The following is a 17198-nucleotide window of genomic DNA, read 5'->3' as shown; positions in this document are numbered from 1 at the left end:
CGAGTCTCTGTATGACCCCAAAAAGGGGAAAAACCCCTTTTATTTGTGAATGGGGATTAAATTCACACTTCCCACCACTGCAAATTTGACAATGATCATCACAGCTAGCTGAAATGGATTTAGATTTAAGAATTGGGATTTTGCCACTCTGTAGAGTGAAATTGCATTGACTGATGAAATTTTAACCTTACAAATTTCAAGTTCTGCTGCCCACAGGAACATTGCATTGGCCCTACTCCACATGCCATGTAAGACAATAAAGTTAACAACATTAGGGTAATATTACATTTGTGGAAATAGGCCAAGTGATGAATGATACACATCCAAATTTCCTCCTTTCCTTTCACAGAAGAATTATTACTAAATGCAAAAACACAAGAGACTTAAGTGAAAATAAGTAGGATTGTTAGTTAAATCATTTTAAATCACCATGACTATCTTCAGAGAAAGAAAAGGCAAGAGAATTAACTGGAGTTCATTACACTGTAAGAAGTAGGCACACCAATCTCAAGTTACTATTTTCAGCCTAGTATGCATAATAGGACAAGAGGGCAAAGGTAGAAATTAAAGAAAAACAAATTCCAACTGTCAGGAAGCATTTTTCACATGAGAATCATAAATGTTGGAAGACTCTATCAAGTAAGGTTAATGAGGCTAACAGCTAGCAGCCAAGGAACATCAAATTAGATGGCATCATGGGTGGATGACAAAAAAAAAGGAAACAATTTTGCAATTATCCTGAAGGCAAAAATGCTTCTGATGCTCTTTGCCTGCCAACATTCATAAAGGGCCACACTTGCCTTTCAGTTACATCTGCAAAATCCAGTAACCATCCCTAGGGGAATTGCACAGCATCAGTGACAGGATAACCTGGTTGATGGGTTTTATGGAAGGTATGTGAGAAATGAGGAAGGAAATCTTATTTTTCCTTAATTGGCTGTGATTTAAAAACTATATTAATTTATATATATATACAGTACCTATATAATGACATAATGAAACTAGTAAACTTGTAACTTTGAGCTCTTTCATCTACCTTGTAAAGGTAAAACAAAAGCTCAGACTGATTTTAAAGCTAGACCAATGTGGTCAAAACAATCTGTGTTTATCCTAAGAGTAATCAACTACTGGAAAAATTTAGTAGGGGCTGTGGTAGGCTCTTTGGCACTGAAAAAACCAAAAAATACAGATGGGATGTTTCTCCAAAACTGGCACTGTAATTCAAACATGAATTAAACTCAGGAAATTCTCACAGCCTACTTTATAAATATCAGTCTTGCTTTATATATTCCATGTTTCTCTAGACACCAATATGCCACATGAATCAAGTGTTGTCTATCAAACTGAGCCTGTACTTTCAGCTGATGATAAGCAAGGACTCCAGATGAGAGATGAAAGACTTACAGGTGGTGCTGTAGGTCTCACACAAGTGTAATGTGGGGTGGGTGTCATAGGACACTCTCTGCTTGCATGCTTAAGACAAACAACCAGACATAACTTCACTGGTTGATAACAAATGTAGGTGACCAGTCTGGGGACATAGTCTGACTCACTCTTCCAGGACCCTATTTTCAACTTCTAGTTCTTAGAAATTAAAACATGAAGCTCCTTAAAGGAGGGAATGTGTTTATCAGCACAGACAAAGAGATAGGACATACATAGGACATACAACTACAAAACCAGGAAAGCCAAAAGATGTACATGATGTTAAGTCACTCATTATCACCTGAGGGAGGCTTGAAAAGCAGAACTTCAGTAACGATTAACATGAAACCTCACTGTCAGCACACACTGGCAGAATTTCTATTAATTGTTACCCTGAAAACTAAATCCAGTCAATCCTATTGTGTTCTCTTGCATCTCCCAGCAACTAACAGAAAAGGTCAAATGCTTAGAGCCTGACTGAAAGTATGCTTAAACCCACTGATTTTAAGGAGTTTCCACAAACATGTTGCAATCTCACATTAAAACCTGACTGAAAACATTAGACCGTTTGATAGCACACACTTAAATTACAATTTTCTGTTGAAGACATCATGCTGTTCTGCTTAAAAGCTGGTGGCACGAAATGGGTCTCATAACACTGTAGTTAATTATTAAAAAACAGTGGAGCCGGGAAAGTATTGTGTTTTTCAGCTTTAATTATTTAGACTTAAAGCAACTGGCCACATGTCCTTAATAATTAGACAGAATCCATGCAACAATATACTGAGATCCCACACCATTAATCCTTTAAAAATCATGCTGAATATATTGTTTGGAAACCTGTGACCTTTTGGGGCACATTTAATGCAGCACATAGCAATACAGCACAGATTCAAAAAATGAGTTTCAAGTGAGCTGCCTTGGGTACTGTATCTGGCCTGAATAGCCTAAGTTGCAGTACATTTGGAAAATCTGCTGGAGGACCTCATTAGGAAAGTTCTAGCTGCAGAAACACACAGCTTCCTGAAAGTAACTTTCATATTAGTGATGTAGTCAGCTCAGTAGCCTGTAGTGGTGGCAATGCCACTCTGAGTGTACAAGGATACATTTCTTTCCAAAGTTATTTTCAAAGTTGAGAGACGTTACAGTTAATATAATGCAACTGCGGCAGGGACGTGTGTACTGAATGCTAAGGAGGAGAAAATGGTTAACCTGCTTATACACTGACAGGGAGAATGCGTTCCATCTCCCCTGTATGCTGCGCCAGGCAACACACACCTTCTGCATCATGCAGATTCGGGCATGACTCACAAATTAGCAGACTTGAGGATGACACCAAGTTGGGAGGGAGTGTTGATCTGCTGGAGAATAAGAAGGTTCTGCAGAGGGACCTGGATGTGCTGGATCAATGGGCAGAGACCAACAGCATGAGGTTCAACAAGAACAAGGTCTGGGTCCTGCACTTTGGTCACAACAATCCCAGAGCTACAGACTGGGGGCAGAGTGGTTGGAAACTGGCCTAGTGGAAAAGGACCTGGGGGTGCTGGTTGACAGCCGGATGAACATGAGCCAGCAGTGCCCAGGTGGCCAAGAAGGCCAATGGCATCCTGGCCTGGATCAGCAACAGTGTGGCCAGCAGGACCAGGGCAGTGATTGTCCCCGCTGTACTCAGCACTGGAGAGGCCACACCTCAAGTCCTGTGCTCAGCTCTGGTCTCCTGAATTCAGGAAGGACATTAAGGTGCTGGAGTGGATCCAGAGAAGGGCAACAGAGCTGGTGAAGGGGCTGGTGTGCATGTCCTATGAAGAGCAATTGAGGGAACTGGGGTTGTTTAGCCTGGAGAAGGCTCAGCAGGGACCTTATCACTCTCTACAACCACCTGAAAGGAGGCTGTAACCAGGTGGGGGTCGGCCTCTTCTCCCAGGCAACCAGTGACAGAACAAGAGGATATAGTCTTACACTGTGCCAGGGAGGTTTAGGTTGGACATTAGAAAGAAGCTCTTCACAGAAAGGTTGATGATACATTGGAATGGGCTGCCCAGGGAGGTGGTGGAGTCACTGTCCCTGGAGGTGTTTAAGGAAAAGTTGGATGTGGGACCCAGTGCCATGGTCTATTGACATGGTGGTGTCATAGGCCATAGGTTGGACTTGATGATCTCAGAGGTCTTTTCTAACCTCATTGACTCTGTGATTAACCTGCACCATGGCTGAAGTGTCTGTCCCTCCCAACACCATAGGGAGGGACAGACAGCAAGTCCTGGCTTGCTCATGCTCTCTAGTTAGTCAACCATGGATCTATCTCACCTTGGGGTTACGTTTTCATAGAATGGCTTGGGTTGTAGGGAACCTTAAAGATCTAGTTCCAACCCCTTGCCATGGGCAGAGACACCTTCCACTGGAGCAGATTGCTCAAAGCCCCATCCAACCTGGTCTTGTAGAATTCCAGGGATGGGGCATCCAAGACTGCTCTGGTCAGCCTATTCAAGTGCCTCATCACCCTTATAGTAAAGGATTTCTTCCTAATATCTAATCTATACCTAACCTCTTTCAGTTTAAAGCCATTCCCCTTTGTCCTATCACTACATGCCCTGATAAAGTCTGTCTTCAGCTCTCTTTTAGGCCTCCTTTAGGTACTGAAAGACTGACAATTTTTAAGAGAGTCCACGCAGCTCTGCTGTTGTGGAGGCTGATGGACAGTCTGACACTTACGCTTGAAGGAGAGCTACAGGAGTTCACAGCAGCCCCCCATTTCCAGGTCTCTCACAGCCTCAATTGCAAGCTCTGTGCTGCAGCTGGACTCCTCAGGGAGCTGCTCTCTTCTTCTGTTCGTGAAATGCTGGAGCTTCCCCTCTCCTCAAGTCAGCAAGTCTTCTGGTATTTGTCTTGCTGCTTTTGGACATGCAGAGATTTTGGGAACAGATCATCAGATCAAAAGGTCAGAAGTCTTTCCTGCTTGTGCTCTGGAGCACAGTCTTTGTGTTCATGGCTCATTTGAAAGATGCTGGGACAGATGACGTTACTAACCAGACTCGGCAAAGGCTAACCAGACTAAAATTACATTTGGTTCTGAAGTGCCAGAAAAAAAGGAAATTTCTTGAAGCTATGGCAAAACTGAGTTGGTCTTTTATCCAAGAAGAAAATAAAAAAAAAGCAAGCAACAACCTTGCACTTTTATTTTAATTCACCATTTTCCCATGCCCTTTTGTAGAAAAACTACTCACTTTTGACAGTAGACAAACTTTGAAGTAGGAAGATACAGTAGAATTTCTAAGATTAAACAGCAAGATTTTTGCAACTGAAACAACTTCATGTCAATCTGACCACAAAAAGACAAAGAATGGTCTCAGACCTGGCTTCTCAGCTACTGAGGAATAGGACTTTCCTCAAAGAAAAGACTAAATTCATATTTACAGAAACACTGCAAACACTGCGAGATCTTTAGATGACAGTTGAATAGTTTTAGGATGGTCCCTGTCCCTCTGTTAAATAAAAAAAAAATCCTGCTTTTCCTGTATGTACATAAATGGGTTTGTCGAGTTTCTGCACAGGCAAGTGGGGTTGCCAATTACCTGCATGCAGCACTGTAATCTCTCCACAGACTGTGTCTGTGTCTGCAGGGTAGGTAGTGAAAACTACTTGGCAAGTGCATTTTCCTATCCCTTTTTTTTCCTGAGGAGGATGAGCTTTAATCTCCCAAATTAATTATGCTATTCTATCAAGTTAGGTGTCCTTGTCTTAATGGAACATTCATTTTAGAGCCTAATGAAAGATGAGTAGCCTCAAGTCTAAGAACACGTGTCCAGGGCGGATGTCAGTCTACCCCTCATTCATAACGCATGATGAGTGTACTTCAGTTCCTCTCTCCTTGTTTACACATGTTACTGGCTTTATGGAAGAGAGTGAATGATACATGACTAACATGGAAATCACGTTGAATGAAAACTAAATACCTTGAAGAAGTAGTAAAAATTACATCATCCCTAATTTGAGATGGTATAGTTCCACTGCAGCTGACAAGCCTCATGGAGCCCATCTCATGGAAACTGGATTTCATATACCAAGAGCTCCCAACATGCCAGTACGATGTTTCTGGCTGCCTGTGATTTGGTCACATTTGCCTGCTGTATGTTTTTCCTTGGAAAAAAAAAGAGCAGACCAGTTGATTCAAAGCATGAAGCAGCGCAGGATCATGCAAGCATGTTGCTGTAGGGCTCACAGGATTCCTTACTCAGACAAATTCAAGACTACAGTCCCAATCTTCAAAGTGATTTATGATACAGCCTCAAGCTACCGTACTAATCACCCTTCTACTCACTTGTGACTCTATGTGATACTATGTTCCTAAGGGACAATACAAACCTCAAGCAAGAGATTAGAGTTGTAAAAGCAAAGGTAACATTTTCTTGAAGAATGGCTACTATATTATCCCCTTGAAGACACAAAACCAATTATTATGAGCAAGTAACAACAAGGAGTGTTCAAAGTTTCCTTTCTTACACAGAAACATAATCAGATCAGTATTGGGCAAATCATGCATTGGATGGATGGTATGTTTGGATCTCAATTTGATGGCATAGATTCATAAAATAAAATAAAGGTTAAAGAGAAATATAATTTTTTCCTGGATTTTTCCCAGTCCATCAACCATATAAGTTTATTTAAATAATCATTTCTTAAAAGGGATTCTGGTATAGATGGTTTGATGTGTAGAAACAGTACCATATTTCACTCTCTTTGAGTGTAATTAAGTCTGTTTACTCAAAAGAAAGTTTTATCCTTTTAGTTCCTGGGTCACTCAAGGGATGAAGTCCCAAGAAGTTCTCTCCTTCTACTCTAAGACTGAGGCAAAAGCTAAACAGATGGTCTTATAGTAGACTTTTTTTTTTTAAGGCAGTATCAATAGCTTAATAGCTAAGGCAGCAAGCTTGTGATTCACAAAGAAATAAAAACTCTTGCTGTGAGAAAGGAGTGGAATAGAAAAGTAAGAAAGAAACCTACACTGGAAGCCGGCATTGTGTGACTGACAACTGATAAAGACCAGTTCACATCAGATGAGGACAATTTAAATCCCTGCCTTCTACTACCCACCTGTCCTTGACTGCATTCTAAAACCACAAGGTAGAAGAGCACATTTTTGCCATGCCCCTCACCTAATCACTCCATAGAAAATCTCTGGAGAGTGGGGCAGTTGAAGAAGATGCACTGCAGTGTTGACACTCTCCAGAACAGATTAAGGTGCAGTTGGGATGTTCGACATAAGCCACCAGAAAACAAGTATGTAACCAATAGCTATATATTCTAGCCACTGTCCTTTCCTTGGGAAGAACTACTTTTCCTAACACTTAGGCATGACCAACATGACGAGTAAATAGTTTTTTGATGCCTCTGCTTTTGCAATTTGACTTGTGACCTGTTGCCATTCACACCTTCTTGTATGCTTATTTTTGTCTTTTTTTTGCTTATATGAAGTAGATGTCAACAGATAGGGCACGATAATGCCATGAATAATCACATAAAGCTTAAAACAAAACTATCAGGAGGGGGTTGGGTCTTCCTTGGCACAGATTTCCTATTCAAATGGGTGACAGTGCTGCTCAGTTTTTCTATTTCATCCTTACTCAGGTAAGACTCCCCAATACAATGATGCATGTGAGAAATGAGAGTAGGCCCTGATTTCCAGCTAGTTAATGTCACAGTCTGAGGGACACATGCTTCATGTCTATACTAATGTATTAAGGAGCCCTGTGCCCCACAGCCTGACCACCTGCACCATTTAGCTGTCAGAATGGTCTCATGAATGCCTGTAGCTTGGGCTAGGAAGCTTTTGCTTGCTTTGCTTGCAAAGACAGTTTTGGCCATGATGCAGGAGTCAGCATAATGTAAGGAACACAGGCAGTCTCTAACGGGCCACCCTGTTTTGGAAACTAAAGAGGCTATTATTGTTATGGACATGGACAGACTGTGCCAACTGACCACAAGGCAGAGAATACACCTGGGACTCTGCGGTTTACTGTAAGGGACACAGCCAGAGAGGAAGCAGCCTGTATGCCTAAGTGAGTTAAGAGATAACAGATGTGCTGGCAACCTTGTGGGCACGTACAGAGGACAGAAGCTTTGGAAAACTTTACACTGACTTCTTCACACCTATTCTTACCACAAACCTGCAAAGCACCTAGTGGAAAACTAGTCTTAGCCCCACACTGCAAGGAAAATGCTTACATTTCCCCATTCACTTCCTTTTTCCAGCCAGTGTCACTTCAGATTTTCTAAGTTTCATGCAGAGACGGTTGGGCTGTTTCCAGCAGACTGTTTCTCTGGCTGATATGCAGGCTTCCCATGCTCCGTGGCCCCAGCGGCTATTCCCAGCCCTGTGCGGGAGCAGCATTCCTTTCTGCCCACTCCCTTTGCCGAGGCTCAGCCCAGGACACTCTGGCAGCCCTCGTAAGCAGCTCCACTCTCCTCCCGGAATTGCACCCCGGGGTCTCGGTACATGTGTTCAGGATGCCGCGAGACTCAGACCAGGTGTCTGAACATCAATTACACGGGGTCAGTGAGGCTGCAGCTTGAATGTGGGAATGCCTTTCTTCATCTATGTGCAGCATGCCCAGGGACTGCACAGATGGAGCAGCAGGAGCCAACGCTTTGCTGAGAGCAAGACACACATGAGTACGACAGGGAAAGCCTGTGAAGCTTTCCCAGTTTCCCATCCCTGCCTTGGAAAACGATTCTGCTCCCCACAGCTGCAAGGTACAGCAAGCATGGGCAGGACCTGACAATGGACACCCATGCGGTACAGGCAGACAATTGACAATTTTTTGTAATGACACAAACTAGAAGACGACAAAAAAACACCAAAATACCCAAAAAACCCCAAATGCAGAACAAAACAAATGTGCTGTATCCAAAGTATTTTACTTTGCCCAGCATTCCTTTTCTGTATACAGACTGATTATATATTCAAGTAATTTTGGGCAGCAAAGAACCTTTAAAAGTCTGTGAACTATAAAGGAAAAGTATACTTGGAATAAAGATTATTTGGCTCCATCACCTAGTGGTGAGAAGAGCTGTGGGTAGGATCTGCAGATAGGACCTGCCAAAAATAAGCCAAGCCCTATTTATCTGAATGATCTTTACTTACTAGCTTCAGAAAGCTACTTCAAAATAAAGGTTGGGATCATTTACAAATAAATAGGACGCCTGAAATATCCCAGTAAGCACGCATGCTTGGTAACTGATATGATCTAAATGTTTTTCTGATCTCGTGTTTCTAAAATAAAAATAGAACTCATTAGTAAATTTATATTGGAAATCAGAGGGTTTTCTTGACAAAAAGTTCCCTGTTGAGGAACTGTTCCTGGAGAGATATACCAAATGATGCTGCCCTTTCAATTCATATGGAAGGCTCTGGTCAATTTTAAAATTCTGTTCGAGCCCTCCTAAAACATGCCGATTTCCCTAAAATTGCCACAAATTTTAAACTTGCACATCTGCTTTTCCAGCTTCCTGGCCTCCCCGCAGCCAGCTGGGCTGCACCAGGACCTGCTGGCTGCCTCTGCCTCAGGCTCGCTCCCCCATTGACCCCAGGGGAGCGCCGGGCCCGCTCACTGGGCGTAGGGCCAGCCCCGGGTGCAGCTGTGCTCCCAGAGTGGTGTGAAATGAGCTGTGTGGGAAAAGGGCTGGGAGAAGTGGGGCTTCCCCCTTGGCCTGCCAGCAGCCTGGGAGCTTGGGCCGAACGAATGCTGGGCCTTGGTGCTGGCCTGAGCTGTGGTCAGACGTGCCTATGCCAGGCTACACCAACCTCCTCCACCCGTGGGCAAATACCCCAGCCTGGCCTCTGCCTGTGTCCATCCCCTTGGCCTGCCCTGCCCGCCAGGGCTGTGTCTGCCCTCGGTGACCACCTGGGCCCGCTGGAGGGTAAGGGTCCTGCCCACCTCCCCACCCTGTCCATGGTCTCATGCCTCCTGGCTCCCCTGCCCACAAGGAGCAGCAGCCCACTGTGCTGCTGGGCAAACCACATCCACATCACCCCTCATTCCCGGGAAGTACAAAAGTAAAGGCAGAAACTGAAAGACAGCACAAAACCAGGTGTGTTCAGAAGATGCAGCAGCCTAGTCAAACACTGTGACTGACAAAGAGAGGAAACTGCAATAAAAACATGATTCTGCTGAAGTAGGGCAAATTAATCACACAAAAGCAAGTTTGCTCATGAACTGTGAGAGCTTTTTCCTTGCTACACATTGTTTCCAGGGTGTGAAAACAAGGAGCTACCTTTGCCTCAAATCAGCACCTTCAGCTTCCAAATGGACAAAAAAGGGCACGTGGAAACCAATAATGTTGGTCCTTGGTCACTCAGAAATGTTTTCATGATAAAGATCACATAGTTTCTGAGCTGAGTCAACTGCTGCTATCAACTAGGTGCTGCCATTTTAAAGAAAATAACTGTTGATAAGTATCAGGAAATACTGCAAATTTCACTGTGCTTTTTACTCCTTAGGAGCAAACAGGGTACTGTGAATAAAGCAAGGCATGAGAAGATAAGCTGCCTTCTTAGGCAAAATGATGTAAGCTACTAAATTAACATTGAACTCTTTGAAGATCTTGGATCAGTATAATATGATATGAAGAATGTTCCACTCCTTGGCCAATTTTTGGCTTGTCAAAACAAAAGCAAAGAACTAATTAAGAATAATCTGGTCTCAGACAAGAAATGCATTACTGCTAAAGAACCCCAACACTAATACAAAATGTGCTCTGAACTACTGAATTAAAATATTTATAACAAATGTGTTTGATTATAGTGTAACTGAATAAGCCACAATGCAGCACTACATTTTGGGTAAGGCAAATATATTTGGACCTGTGCAAAATTTAAAAAATACATGGTAGGTTTAGTATCATAATGCATAAAGGCTTCCTCTGATAAAACAAAAAATTGCTACATAATAAAACTCAGATGTCCTACCTTAAATGCTCAAGGAAAAACAATGTTGAATTTCTGAAACTGCTTCAGCTACTTTCAGAGTAAGGTGAAAAAACATCGAGATCATTTTATTACATGACAGTTTACCTTGTCAGGGTTCTTGTCTCTCAGTATCAACATTTTAACTCAGAGAATTCTGGGAGGCTGACAGAACTCTGTCTATTCTGCTACCAAATGCAGCATGACTGTATGATATGTCAGTTAATAACTCAACAAAATAGTATTAACTTGAATATATTATAGTAAATATTCTTTGAGCATAATTCTGATCTGTAAAGAAGAAAAAGTGAGTAAAGAACCTATGTGTGACTTTGCACGGAGAGTTTAAAAAACATGGCCACACACAAGAACCTCTTGTCATCATCATTAACTTCAGGGAGATACAGTATTTTGCTTTTGTTGTAACCTGTCTTTTGTCCTTGCATGAATAACTTGAATCAGTTATATGATATACAGGATATGACTGTATACAAAGAATAGACTCTAATTTTTTCCACACAGACATAGCACAAATGACTCTTAAAGAAATCTTTGAAGAAAGTATGATTAATTAATAAACTAGAATCGGTATCCGTTTCATAGGCATGGCAGAAAAAAAGAATTTCAAGGAAGAATTTGAAGAGTAACAAAGAGAAGAGACATTTAAGAAACTCTCTTATTGATGAGTGGAGCAGACAGCACACAAGAAAGCAGGGACCAAAAATAGGGAATTTAAAGCTATCAACCATGACTACATCTCCATGTGTGCAATACTGCTGTGAACGTGTTTGTCTGTCTGGCATCATATGACACTGATGGGGGAAGTCATGGCTCTTCAAAAAAACATAAATTCCCACTCAGGCAGCCATCCTGCTGCCCATCTACAACATGATACAAATTCTGTGACCCTCTTCATTGAAACACCACTGCCAGACCAAAACATGGCTTTGGTGTTGGTGAAAATGAGTAGCCTTGCCTTAGGCAGCTGCCACCTCCTTCATTCAGGATTTCTCATAGTTTTTTAAAAGAGCTGCCTGTCAGCTCCGTGACTGAACATAGAAGGAGTCCTTTCTAAACTACCCAACAGTTCTTCCAGGGTTCAAAGAAATTTTGAATAAAGGAATCAGATGGGCTAGGAGGGTCCCCAAAGTGCTAGCAATTTTTTCAAGGTACGATTATTCTGTTGGATTTTCATATGGAACACCACTCTTACTCAAAGATGGGCTCAGTTGTACACTTACCCAATCAGACCTAAATAAGCCATGTCTGCCGGTAGGGATATACCTCAAATGAAGTTGTTCTAAATTAGGATTGGAATGTATCTTTTTGAGGAATCTCCTAGGCTGTTTCTGAAGCAGCACACAGGTAGGGAGTCTGGATTTCCAGGAAGAGGTGGATTCACTTTGCATGCGCTAAGTAATGTGGCAGATGAAATCAATACATCAGATTGATGCCTCATTCCTAGGTCACCTGGGCAGTATGCCTGCCCTATCACATTTTTCCCACTGTGATCCCAGTGTCTACCTTTACAGTGGACGTATTAAGCAGGATGGGCCAAGTGATTACTCCACCCTGGCTTCTTTCAGCCTGGAAATCCTGTGTTAATGTAGAAAGTCCTCCTGTTTCAACCAGACAAAACTTTCCAGATGGAATAAAACAGGACACATCTGGGAAAAACTGGATGTGAGATAGCCCAGAGCATTGACACATTTTAACTTAGCACAATAACTCAGGCACCCATGTCAGCAATCTAATTTCACTATGAAACCAATAGAAGTAGTACATAGTACTGTTGGTTTTATTTTCTCTTTTAAAAATTATTGCTTTGCCCACTTTGATGACATCCCTCCATGATATATCCCCTTGCAATCTCACAGAAGTGAAGAGAATCTCATGCACTACTTCAACTGTTTTTTTTCTATATTTCTATATATGGTCTTGTTTTAAAATGACAGTTGTGATCTGTTATTTGCTGTTATTTTTGCAAATGTTATTCAAACTTATTTCTCTCAATTTTCTTTCTTTGATCTGACAGTTATTTCCTTCTCTGCTGGGATTCTATTGCTCCCACCTAAATAAAACTTGGAAAAAATTAATTTTTGTTAGAGGCAGTTTAAAAAATATACTAAGAGGGCACCAATAAAGTAATCAAATGTTACAAAATTACTTAGGGAAAAGTGTGCTTTGGGGAAGACAAAAGGAAAAAAATCAGCATTAGCATAAGATACATTCTCTGAAGAGAAAAAAAAACAAAACCAAGAACTATATTTTTGTTGTAATATATATACAGGGACAGAAAGGGAGAAGAAACCTGTAAACTTGGTTGAACTTCAGGTAGTTAATACTACTTAATTTTATTTAATCCATGTGAATTCTTAAATCTACAATTCAGAGGAGTTCCAAAGTTATTTGAGGCCTTTAACATCACTATCCAGTGTACGCCAAAGAGTGCTAAAGATAACTGTGCCTGATCGACTCCATCTGGCTGGCTGTCCTTGGACTTCCATTCAGGGACTTCTCTTCCTTAGTTCTTAAAGCCTGCAACCAGCATCCTCTTCTCTTGCCAGAGACACCGTTTTTTTCTCTCCCAGTTCTCTGATATCCTAAACATCCTCCTTCTTTTTCTTCCTCTCATTTCTTTTTCTGGTGAGAAACATCCATGTCTCCCTAACAGCCAGCAGCAGCCTGCCAGGCAACACATTCAGTCAAACTCTCAAACTTCTGCTCTTACTCTCTCCCTCTTTCCTGGCCTTTCCTTAATCTCCCTCCAATTTCTTCCTATGTGCAATTTTTTCTCATTCAACACCACTTATGTCCAGCAGCTGTAACTCATTCACATATCTATGGATGTCAAAGTCAGCAGCTCTCCCTGTCTCATTACAGACCTGGTCCTACAGACTCTAATAACTCGTAACAGTTTTTTTAATTCAAGATAATAAAACAATAACATTAGCACATTGATCTGTGTAACAAATAGGAGAATATTCAGTGTGACAAACAGGATTACAATATAAAGAATATGACTGCCAGCAACTCTGCCAATTATCCAGGTGCTGCTGCTTCCCACAGACCCCCACTTTGTCACTTTGCAAACCTATTTGACCAGAGCTGCCAGTGCAAGGAGCAAGCCCAACCCCCCTCCCACCCCCAGCTGCCTGCTTCCAGTCCCATGCCAGCCCAAGTTTCTATGAATACAAGTGATGATCTGACCCAGGATAAAGTTAGTTCTCACCCCTCTTCTCTTTTGGGGTAGTGATTAGTATAAACAAGGAATTTTCCAATTCAGTTCACCACATGACTACAGAAAGACCTGTGCTGGCCACGGGAAGAAAGCAGCATGCATGGAAAACAGGATAAATATTTTGATAGCAGTGCAGCTCAATTTTTCACGGAAACATGACCAGACTTCCCCATTCACATTCACTGGGGTGTTCCATCTCCTACACAGCCACCACCTTTGGAATTACTAAATCTGGGAAATCAGACCTTGAAGCAAGCCAATTTACTTTTTCAAGATTCTCTGGGAAAACCAGCATGTGGAGGAGATTCAAGCAGCCATGACCAGACCACGTCCGTTAACCGAGATATCTTGAACAACTCTTCAGTATACCTCTATTTTAACACCACAGCCTGCAGTCTACTATAAGAACATGAAGGAGAATGAATTTAGTCCATGCTATAGCTAAAACTCAGGTATCATGCTATGCACACTACAACACAACTTCATAAAAGGAGGGTCATAATGCCACAGGTTTATGTCAACTGATCCCAGTAATATCATTACTGGGCATAAAACATTCGCAGTATCACCAGCCTGCTCTGGTTTCAGTAGCACATGGTAATTTTATCATCCATTCAGCACTATGCAGCAGAACAATGTTTGTATCTAAATGAGGCAAAGACAAGCAGCACATGACATTTAAGGTCCTCACTCCTGTCCCTTCTTACAGGGCTGTGGGTCCCCAGCCTGACAGCTCTTGCTCAGGCATGATGTGGAGAGATCAACCATCCATGCAGACTGACGGGCAAGCACTACACGCCAACTGCAGCTGGAGTGCAGGATTATTGTGTGTCACAACACCTGCTGCAAAAGCCTAGGACTTCCCATTCCTTAATGCAGTATTCCATCTCACCACAAAGATGTGGCCTATCATCACACATCTAGATGGAGTGTAAAGTCATAAAGTTGCAGACAGTAGGATTAAAATATAAGTGGGATAGCTTTTGAAAAAATGTAATCAAGGTCCCGCTAGCACATGACCACTGAGCCTTACCCACACTTGTGGCTGACCAATAAATGCAGCCACAAGCCAAGCCTTACCAACCTCAGTTTTCTATATTCAAGCCTGATCCAAAATCTATTCCCATTAATGATAATCTTTCCATTAAACTCACCAAGCTTTGTAATAGGTAAATGCCGCACTCTCCTATACATTATCTCTCATGTCTTTCACATCCTTGTGACAATGATGCAAGAGCAGTGTAATTAAATCCAACATGTTAGTAAGTTCTACTTGTATCAACAACTCAGGTAGATAGCTGCAACCACCTATACAGTGCATAACAACTATTTTTGGATTTAACTATTTTATTTAAACAACAATTTATTTATAAACATGCCTCTGACTTGCAGAAATAAGCTACACAGTCCTCAGATGTAACTGAAGACATTTCACCTGCAGATTAACTTTACCAAAGTACTCTTTGGTATCTACAGCACAGCATTTTTGGTGCCTTTCATACAAAAATAAAGAAGTTGTTGGGTTTGTGTTGGAGGTTGGGGTTGTTCCTTTTGTTTTCTTTCTCTCAGGGAATTTTCTTCCATCTGTTGCTGAGAGACAATAACGACCGGTACTTAAGAGAGACAAAAGAAGTAGCCACGGTTCAGGGGAAGGGTGCTGCTGGCTACTCTCTTAGCTGAGGGGTTTCTCTTGGAGGGTCAGAGACACCGTGAGATTTGGGTTGGGGGGAAGGGGCTAAGCACAGTTCCTAGCTCTCTCTTGCTCTCAGCATTGGAGGAGGACGGTCAAGCTGTTGCTCACTGGGGGGAGAATTCGCTGCTGCCACCAGAGCCCAGCCCTGTACTGCTTCTCCTGCTGTGGGTGAGTCTTTGTGAGAGCAGCCATTGAACTGGGACATTATTGGCACCCGGCCTCACTGGAAAGGACCCTTGTCAGCTGTTTGGGTGCCTCAGAGGAAAAGACTGGGATCCTGACTTTTTGAAAGTTTGAAAGACAGGTGTCTGCCAAGGAAGGAGGGAACCTCCCTTGGAATGAAGAATACGACCCCCTGTATTGGTTTTGCTCGGCCTGGTTTTTGGTAGCAGGGGGGCCACAGAGGTGGTTCCTGTGAGAACCTCCTGGAAGTTTCCACCATGTCCAGCAGAGCCAGTCTCTGATGGCTCTGAAAGATGGACATGCTGCTGGCCAAAACTGGGCGAATGAGGTTGGTAATGCCTCTGTGATGACATATTTAAGAAGAAAATCGAAACAAAGTCACAAGGTTTTGGCTTCTAGTCAGAGAAGAGGAGGAGGTGAGAACTTGTGAAGGCAAACAACATGGCGACACCAAGGTCAGTGAAGAAGGAGGGGCAGGAGGTACTCCAGGCGCCGGAGCCAAGATTCCTCTGCAGGCCGTGGTGCAGACCATGGTGAAGCAGGTTGTCCCCCTGCAGCCCATGGGTCTATGGGGGATGCAGAGATCCACCCACAGCCTGTGGGGAAGGTGCTCACACCGGAGCGGGTGGATGCCTGGAGGAGGCTGTGATCCAGTGGAAGACCCAGTGAAGAGAGAGGGCCTCTGCTTCCAGGCTGGAGCAGCCTGTCCTTGGAGGACTGCACCCCGTGGAAAGAGAGCCACGGTGCAGCAGTTTTGGGAGGACTGTGTGCCCATGGGAGGGACTCATGTTGCAGCAGGTGCGGTGTGGCTGCTGCTCGTGAGAGCAGACTCATGTTGGAGAGGTTTGCAGAGAACTGTCTCCCGTGGGAGGGAGCCCACAGCCTCACAGGGGAAGGACTCCTCACCCAGAGCAGTAGAAGAAAATCGTGGTGATGGACTGACCAAACCCCCATGCCCTGTCTCCCTGTGCTGTCGGTGAGAAGGAGGGAGGGGCTGGGGGGAAAAGGTGTTTTTAAGGGCTTTTTTTATTTCTCATTATCCTCCTCTGAATCTGTTAGCAATAAATTCACTTTGTAACTTTAAGTTGAGCCTGTTTCACCCTTGAAGTGTTTTCCCCTGGTCCGCATCTCAACTAATGAAGCCCTCGTTAATTTTTTTTCCCCTCTCTTCTCTGCCCAACTGTCGCAGGGGAGGGTGAGCAAGCGCCTCTCATGGGTGCCTGGCATTTGGCCAGTGTCATGCCATGCCACCCCCTTCCCTACTAATTATTATAACTTTGAAATTAAGGGGCTTTCAGGCAAAGATGTGGGAAAAGTAAGAGCAGCTCTTTACTACTGTGTGCATGTATAACAAGATAAACAAACAACAACAATGGCAGCAACAACAAACAAAACCAGAAACCCAGGAACGGCCTTCTCCCGGCCACAGGCACCTTCCCCTTCGGTGCAGTTGCGCTCACAGCCGGCAGGGGCGCTGGTGGCTCCCGGCCGGGCAGGTGCGATGGCTCCCCCCGGCTGCAGGGGGCGCTGTGGCGAGAGCGCGGCCGTCTCTCTGCACATGGATGATGGCGGACGCAGCCGGCGGAAGGGATGGGGAAGGGGCTTCCTCTACAAACCCCCAGGGGCAGTCGATCCCGGTGCCCCAACCGATGGCAAAAGGAGCTGTAGCAGGAATCTCAGAAGCAGCAAGCTGGAAC

This window comes from Corvus kubaryi, unplaced genomic scaffold (genome assembly GCF_017639235.1).
Source record: "Corvus kubaryi isolate FWS band 111438036 unplaced genomic scaffold, C.kubaryi_AGA036_p1.0 133, whole genome shotgun sequence".
Lineage (NCBI taxonomy): Eukaryota > Metazoa > Chordata > Aves > Passeriformes > Corvidae > Corvus > Corvus kubaryi.
The sequence above is the reverse complement of the archived record's forward strand: the minus strand, read 5'-3'. Positions refer to the sequence as shown.